Here is a 9,458-nt window from a genome sequence, read left to right on the forward strand (position 1 = left end):
AAGAGGCCCTGGCCGGTTGGCTCAGCGGTAGAGCGTCGGCCTGGCGTGCAGGAGTCCCGGGTTTGATTCCCAGCCAGGGCACACAGGAGAAGTGCCCATCTGCTTCTCCACCCCTCCCCCTCTCCTTCCTCTCTGTCTCTCTCTTCCCCTCCCATAGCCGAGGCTCCATTGGAGCAAAGATGGCCTGGGCGCTGGGGATGGCTCTGTGGCCTCTGCCTCAGGCACTAGAATGGCTCTGGATGCAACAGAGTGACGCCCCAGAGGGGCAGAACATCGCCCCCTGGTGGGCATGCCAGGTGGATCCCAGTTGGGCACATGCGGGAGTTTGTCTGACTGCCTCCCCGTTTCCAGCTTCGGAAAAAAAAAAATGAAAAAAAAATCATAAAAAAGAACCAATCAGAAATGACAAATCCAATATCATAAATGAAGACTGTGATAAAAGGAATCAACAGCAGGCTAGAGAAAGCAGAGGACTGAATCAGCAATTTAGAAGATATGATAAACATAAGGGCAGAAGTAGAGCAGCAAAATAAAAGAGACTCAAAAAGACTGAGCAAATTCTAAGCGACCTCTGTGACAACATGAAGAGAAACAATATCCACATCATAGGGGTTTCTGAAGCAGAAGAGAATAAACAAGGCATAGAGATCCTATTTGAAGAAATCATAGCTAAAAATTTCCCTAAATTGATGAAGGAAAAGGTCACAGAAGTTCAAGAAGCACAGAGAGGCCCATTAAAGAGGAACCTAAGGAGGCTTACATGAACACACATCATAATTAAAATGCCAAAGTTAAGAGACAAAGAAAGAATACAAAAAGCAGTTAATTACCTACAGAGGAGCCCCCATAAGGATGACATCCCACTTTTCAAAAGAAACAGTTGAGGCCAGAAGGGATTGGCAAGAAATATTCAAAGGGATGTAAAGCAAAAAACTACAATCAAGAATACTTTACCCAGCAAGGCTATCATTTAAAATTGGAGGAGAAGTAAAAATTTTCCCAGACAAAAAACACTCAAGGAATTTATTTAAACCAAACCAGTACTGCAAAAAAGGTTAGGGGCCTGCTTTAAAAAGAGCAGAAGAAGAAGAAGAAAAAAAAAGAAATCGAGAAAAAGAGGAATGTAGATTTAAAGAATGAAATGGCAATAAGTAAGCACATGTCAATAATAACCTTAAATGTAAATGAATTAAATGCTACAATCAAAATACATAGGTAATTGCATTGATAAGAAAACAGGACCTGTACATATGCTGTCTACAAAAGACTCACCTCAGAAAAAAAAAGATACACATAGACTGAATGTTAAGGGATGGAAAAAAAGTATTTCATGCAAATGGAATTATTTCCCCTTAGGAGTTTAACACAGATATTCTTACATTAAGAAATAAGACAGATACACTCAAAACAAAACTTGTTCTTTGGGAAAGTCACACACAGAAAGAAGATGTTGAAATATTTCCACTTTTCCAAGACCTATTGATTGCAGCAGACATCAACTGGAAATTCATATTTAATATAATAAGTCAACATTTAAGAGCAGTCAATCAAAGCTTTGACCATCATTACTCTGAAAATGAGGATCCTTCTAAAGGTAAATTCTGGATCAATAACCTATTGATGGAAGATTTCAACTGCTGCTCTTTTAATAATTGTATAAAAGAAAAACTAATAAATTTATCTTTTGATGCCACTCTGGTATCCAAACATAAAATACAATCATTGTCACAATTCGGGATATCATTGGAAGAAGTATATCCATCTCTTAGTTACAAAGCTATTAAATTTTAATTATATTTTCTACTACCCACTTATGTGAGAAGACTTTTGGCCCTATCACTAGTAAAAACAAAGAAACTGAATGGATGTCAAAGCAGTATTTTGTGTCTTGGAAACAAAACTGCAGCTTCTGCTATCAAGTATTCTTACAGAGAAGCAGCAGCAGATTTTGAAGTAGTTTTGTTTGAATTAAATGTTGCTTTCTAGAAATTTCAGTTGTATTCTATTAAATAGAATTTTTACACACACACACACACACACTGATTATTTTAGAAAATTTTCATTTTACATTATTATAATTAAAATATAATGCACAAAATAATAATGTCTTTTTTTCTGCTTTAGTGGTACCCAAAATAATTCTCCTATTTTCACCAATCTCCAAGTGTAAAATGGTTGAAAACCACTGATACAGACCATCTTCATTTTAGAAGGGAGTATCAGAGCTATGATTATCCCAAAGGAAAGAAGTCCAGATTAACATGCGCTCTTGATGCATCAATAAGGGGATACTTTTAGGCAAGGCAAGGATATGCGAAATAATCCCAGAGACAATATTCATCACTCTTGTGCATGAAGTTATCCTTGGAAAGACCTCTATCGCAGGTTGCTTTCCCTCAAGTTCTGGCTGCTGTTTGAAGGACTGGACTTGAACCACAGAATTTCAGAGTTGCCAAAGTCCTTAGAAAAGAGGCCATTCCATCATTTAAAAAAACCAGAGCCTAGGGTTTGCAGGAAAATCAGGGGTAGAGGGAGTGAGAATCCAAATCATGCAAGGAATTCATGACCCTTTTGGGGCTAGAGCCCAGGTCCCAGGCTTCTCACCACACCTAAACATTAATCCGTGAACACCCTAAACTTTACTGTGCTTCCTTTGGCCAATAGTTGTTTGCTGAAATGCCCAGCTACCCATTCAACATACCCCAAAGGCTGTTTGAGTGAGTTACATTTCCTATCCTAATTTCCTCTCTGTACTAATACAGGAAGCTCTGTGTTTCTCAGCAGAGCAAAGAGTGAGATAAATGTCAAGATTCTGTGACCTTTCCAGAGGTACAACCACTTCTCTCTTTTGAGGACAAGTAATCCCCTTGGGATGCCAGGAGCATTGTTTTTGAGCAGGAAGCCAATATTCCTTTCACAACAAAGTTTATATTTGCCATTGAATCCCTAAGATGAAGTATTGGAGAAAGTATTCCACCAATTATGTTTTCATGAAGTCGAGAGCACATGCTCTTGATTAAAATGAGCAAGAGCAAAGCATATTTCCTCCAGTGAAGATCTGAAAGTAACTTGAAATCCAGCCAATATTGTTCAAGCAGCCAATGCCTGGTTTCCAGCTGCTGCTTGGTGAAAATTCCAAACCCCAACAAACCCAAGCAGAGCTGACATATCAGAGTATGGTGTTCCACAGCGAGACTAATTGGACATTAGATCAACTCCTACATTCTGTACAACGTCTTCTTAGACTAGTCTAGCTCATCGGGAGGCCTTCACAGCCTCTCACCTACTGTAGCAAGAAGACTGTTGTTCACAATCAAGTACATTTCTCCACCATTATATCCACTTTTTCAGTCTTCAGTGGGTGTGTTAGTTTCTTGCTCTTCTGTTATATTGTGTAATTCTTGAGATCAGGAACTGTCTCCTCCTTATTTGCATAACCCATAGTGCCTCATTCAGTTCAGATTTCTCAGGTAATTGACCACAAAAGAGAGTGTGGGCAGGGCACAGAAGATAAAATGGTCCTTTCAGCTTTTGCTTGCCTTTTCCATCTAGGTTGCCACTCTGACCTGCACAGTTATTCCAGGCAGAAAGAATTGCAGGAAAGGCTTGTCCCTGAAGAAGCTACCAGTGAGGAGGAGGGAAGTTGAGGATAGATGAATGTTTTAATAGGATGTGGCAGTGAGGCCAGACAAATTAGGCACAGGCCAGGGAGAGAGACATTAAAAGAAAAAGCTTAATCCTCACCCTTGTTTTTAATCTAGGGATTACTTTGCTTGGAGGAAAATCTGTGGAATAGAAGGGGAATTAAGAAAAAACTCACTTCTTTAATCCCGGTGTTTGCTAATTTCAGATTTTAATCCCACAGCTCTTATTTAGATATAATTGGGAGTCAGGTTTTGCTGCTATGGTTGTTTATGTGATGGGGGTGCTCAAGAGGCGAGATTAGAATAGCCAAGAACCTTATGGATGTATGTGTGTGTGCACATGTCTGTGCATGTGTCTATATATTTTTGCACTTTTTTCTATTTTCCATACTTCCCCAGCTTGGATGCTACCAAATAAACTAATGGCCCTGTCATCCCTTCTCTGAACTGTCATTAACAGCTCCCACCATCAATAATATGTCATAGGAATAATAGGTTGACTGCCACATGCTAAGTGGAAAGTTATAACCTGTCAGTCAAAAAAGAATCAGGTTTATTTGGTTGGTTGGTTTTTCTAAGATGTGGAGCACTAATAGAAAGAGAGCCACAAGCTAGATGCAGAGAACTGAAAATAACTTCTCTACAGATAAACTGGAGAAAGAAGCTGGTTTCTGGTTTGATTTTTCTCTAGTTGTGCCAGGAATCTCTAAGGAACCCAGGAAATTAAGAAATACACAGATTCTTGAAGATTCCTACAGGACTGCTCAGAAATGTCATTCCCTCAAGCTGGGACTCTGAGCTGTCCAAACTGTATACAGCTTCTCTATCAGGCAGATAAAGTGACCAGATGTTAGAAGTTCTTCTCCTTTTTATATGCCAAAATTTTTCACCCTGGACAGCTCCACTCAGCACCACCTACATTGCCCCTTGCAAAGCAAACAGTAATGAGCTTGTAGCAGCAAAGGGAATAGAAGGCAGACAAATGAGAGTACTTGCAAACAATAATTCAGGGAATTTCTCAAGAAATGTTTAAAGTAAGGGTGCTGGGTCATCTCTCTGAGGTGGTTTAAATCGAACTTTATTTCTCAGAGTCCCTTCTTTCTCTAAGATCATGTCATCTGAACGATCTCCTTGGAAAAACAACTTTAATCCCAGAGGGGCAATGGCTCACACCTCATTGTCCTCTCTCCTCTTTTATTTATGCTGTTTTTCTCACCTGCTTGTTTCAGATACCTTTCAGCTCTGACACCTTTGTTGAAATGTACTGCTGCTTACCAAAGGCAGAAGGCTACATTAGGAACAATTTCAAGTGTGGGCTAGTGGGCAATTTGGTTTCAGGAAGCCCTAGAGTTTGAGCCTACATTGGTGGGCAGGTTGAAATGTGTTGCAGGGGACCATCTTCCAGTGTGTCTCTGTATCTCTTCAGGTATATTTTTTCCTTGGAAAGAAACAGACACATACTTACACAGACATACACACATGCATATACTCAGCCTTCCCAAACAGTCTGATTACTGCAGGAAAATTCAGTGGTACAGAAGACAAATTTAAAGTTTTCTAAATTAAAAAAATTAAATAACAGTACTAATTACAAAATGTTGAAGTTGAAAGTGATCTAGAAAAAAATGTCTGTTTCCACACTGCTGCCCTCAGTTCTTCAGAGAATGTATTTATTCCATCTTTGTCTGTTAAAGATGTACCTGCTACCTCCTTTCAATGACACCAGAATCAACACAGGTCCTTGTGATACTGGCCTCAAAATCTCCCCTGCCGGACTGTGTAATGGATATCAAGTTGCTGGTGTCTGGTATTGTACTTGAAACCTTAATCTGGTATCAGAGCTTCACAAAGCCACTGCCAGAGGGAGATTTATATGTGGCTCCAAGGTGAAGCCAAATAGCAATTTGAGCCAATAGGTAAGATCATGGGATTAAAGAAATACAGTCGTTTATTCCCAGGTTGGGGTAGTAAGTTAAGTATTTCTGTAAATCCAGTTGAACTATATTATTTCATAAACCTAAAGTCTAGGTATGTTTAGATATCAGAACAAGACATACCAGGGAAAGGAAGGCTTCCTAGTTTTTAAGTTTCTGCCATAATTTTAGTGTTCTAAATTTACCAGGCACAAATATTCTGATTGTCTAACTGTGTGCAAATATGATCTCAATACAGCTTTCTGTCATGGCCCAGGAACACTCAGAGGCAAGGTTTGTTCGCTATCATTTCATTTCTCCTCCCTCTTTTCTGCCCTCTCTCCCTCCCTCCCTTCATTACTTCTTTCCCTCCCTCTTTTCTGCCCTCTCTCCCTCCCTCCCTTCATTACTTCTTTCCCTCCCTCTTTCTGCCCTCTCTCTCTCCCTCCCTTCATTACTTCTTTCCTTCCTGTCTTTTATTCTGCCTTTATTCCTTCATTTATTCATTCTTTACTTCCTTTTTCTCTCCATCTCTTTCTCATTCTCATTCTTTCAGTCCTTCCTTCTTTCATCCTTTCTTTCTATTTCTTTTTAGAACCTCTCTTAGAATCAAAAAATGAAGGAATTTCCTGAAAGTTTGTGCTGCATTCAACATTGATGGGGGGAAACAAGTGTGCTAACTTGGCTACAAAGCCTTCTTCATGGCATGGAGCTGACTGGCCTGAGGCCTGGCCACTTGACTTATCAGGTCAGGGAAGCCCTGTTGTTCTTGTACTCTGCCCTCCATTGGTCTGGCTCAGGTAGAAGCTGGGCACAGTGGCTGCTGGCTTTGTGTACTTTGACAAGACAGAACTGTTGTAATATGTCAGGATGAGGATTTTTTTCAAGCCATTACACAGTCCCCTGGGAGAATGTGGATGGACCAACCTAGCTGAAAATTTACTTCCTCTTAAGACTCGATAAAGAAGTTGTATAATGCTCAATGACTTCCTTAGACACTGAAAGGAATACAGCTACTGCCAAGCTCAGAATACTCACCATGGGAAGCTTTGCAAAGAGAGAAGTTTTCCTAGGTTAACGAAAGGCAGTTAACAAAGCAGTCTAGGGAAGAAGGAAAACTAGATGAAGACAATTAACCAGAATGGGTAACAGGCATTCCCCATTTCTACTGACAACAGAACAAGAGAACATGCTCTTAAACTGAAGCATATGGGCTTTAGAGGAGCGTTAGGAGAGAGTCTGGACTGCCAGCAGACAATGGCCTGGGCTCAGAGGAAGGCATGGACAGCAGCTCCAAGGTGGATCTTTGGCAGTTGGGGGGTTGTATGTGCATATTTTACGTGTACTGCAGAGACCACTCTCTAATGGAATATTTGGTACCTCTAATCAAAAGGACAACCTGCATAAGTTGAGCCATGATGCCCACCCAGAAGAGAGTTATTTTTGTCCACTTTTAGGACAGAAATAAAAAAAAAGTTCCTTCCTGGTAAGGAAGATAAAAGGGGGAAAAACACTCTACAAAATTGCTTCTAGCTCAAGAAGTTGCTGGCAATCATCATCTGCTCAACCACGATTCACACAATACGTGAGCCTGATCTAATTGTTCTGTCCTTTTGCGTCAGGGAGCAGCTTCAGCAAAAACTAAAAATGAGGTTCCTTCTAACCTGGAACACAAAGCATAGAGGGTTTTGCATCTTTGGGTTCTGCTGATCTTCACTCCACAAAACACCTGCCTTGCCGCCCAACCTGTTTCCCCATCAACATTGTTGTTTATCTGTGACACTACCCTTGATATGCCAAACTATTCTCTCTGTCATCTGTCTCTTCACTTACTCTTTAAAGTATGTATATATTTCAAACTATAGAGGGTAGGGCAAAAGTAAGTTTACAGTTGTGAGTACATGAAATATAGTTTATTCTTACATTATTATTTATTAATTATTGTATTATTTTTCATATGAACAACTGTAAACCCACTTTTTATCCACCCTGTATATGACTTGTATATGTATTAGGCAGGGTAAGATAGGCTATTTTACAATAACAAATAGACTCTATATCCAAATGACCTGGCACGACTAAAGTTTTTTCATTTACATGTAAAACCTGATGATAATCATTAGGGCCTCTCCTCTAATTTGGACAACTTGAGGATTGAAGCTCTTTCCATTATGTGATGGCACCATCTCAACATGAGGCTTCAAGTTTTCTGTAGCAGGGGAAAAGTGGGGTGAAGATTTTATGAAATATTTAAAAGCTATGCTAGGGAGTAGTTTAGATCATTTCTTCCACATCCCATTGGCAAGAACATAGTCACATGGGCCCTACCTAACTGGAAAAAAGGGTAGAAAATGTAACCTTCCTGTGAGCCCAAGAAGAGGTAAATTAAACAGGAACTGGTAAACATATAACATTGTCTCTTTCAGAGTTTATGCCTGTGGTTTTGTGTCTCCTGTCTACCTTGGTGTCTGTCCTCTAAGGCAACACCTTACCTCCACACACAGAAGGATGAAGTAACTAGATGTCAATAGACATGAACATTACCTCAGAGCTCAACTAATAGGTAAAGCATAGCACCTCGAAGGCCACAGTATTATGTGAAAGTAATCTGCATTTCTCAAACAGCTAGTGAAGATGAACATTTTTTCAATGAGATACCACCTCACACCTGTTAGATTGGCTATTATCAACAAGTAATAACAAGTGTTGAAGAGGCTGTGGAGAAAAAGGAACCCTCATTCACTGCTGGTGGGAATATAAAGTAGTACAACCATTATGGAATAAAGTATGGTGGTTTCTCAAAAAATTAAAAATAGAACTTACCATATGACCCAGAAAACCCTCTACTGAGTATCTACCCCAAAAACTCAAAACATTGGTATGTAAAGACACATACACCCCTATGTTTATCACAGCATTATTCACAGTGGCCAAAACATGGAAGCAACCAAAGTGTCCCTCGATAAAGAATTGGATAAAGAAGATGTGGTATATATATACAATAGAATACTACCCAGTCATAAGAAATGATGACATATTGCCATTTACAACCACATGGATGGAACTTGAGAACATTATATTGAGTGAAATAAGTAAATCAGAAAAAGTTAAAAACTATAATTTCACACATAGGTGGGATACAAAGCTGAGACTCATGGACATAGATTAGAATGCAGGGGTTACCAACAGGGAGGGTGATATAGGGGAGGGGCAGGGGGTTGGGAAGTTTGTAAAGAGAGACAATACTGTATAAGGTGATGAAAAATGATTTGACTTTGGGTGATAGGTATACAACATAATCAACAGTTTAAATGCTATAGAAATGTTTACCTGAAACCTGTGTACTTTTATTGATTAATGTCACCTTGTTAAAGTTAATTTTTAAAATAAAATTTAAAAAAAAAGAATTCAATCTCTGTCTCTTTCTCTAATACTTATCTTGCAGTGCTGTCAGAATTAGAAACACCATATGCCAGACACAGGTAGGAAAGGAGCACTTTCACTTTGCACCATCTTCCATGAAAATTTATGGCCCCCAGGGTGGTTCCAGAAGCTTTTACACTGGCTCCTCCATGAGGTAGTGAGGACTGTAACATTTTTAGTCAGTTATTTCTTGATGTGGGGGTTGAAGAAGGCATCCTGACTGTCACTGTCAGCCTGGGTATATATATTTCACTTTTCTGAAGAGACTGGCCTGTTTTCTGATAGGCATGCTTAGGTGGGGAGATTATCCAGCTCTGCCCAGCAGAGCAGTAAGGATTTCATTATATAGCAATAGAAAGCTTTTACAGTTGTTTACAGAATTGCAATAGCTACCTTTTTTGTGTGACAGAGACAGAGAGTCAGAGAGAGGAACAGATAGAGACAGACAGACAGGAAGGGAGAGAGATGAGAAGCATCA

Source organism: Saccopteryx leptura, chromosome X (genome assembly GCF_036850995.1).
Source record: "Saccopteryx leptura isolate mSacLep1 chromosome X, mSacLep1_pri_phased_curated, whole genome shotgun sequence".
Taxonomy (NCBI): Eukaryota; Metazoa; Chordata; class Mammalia; order Chiroptera; family Emballonuridae; genus Saccopteryx; species Saccopteryx leptura.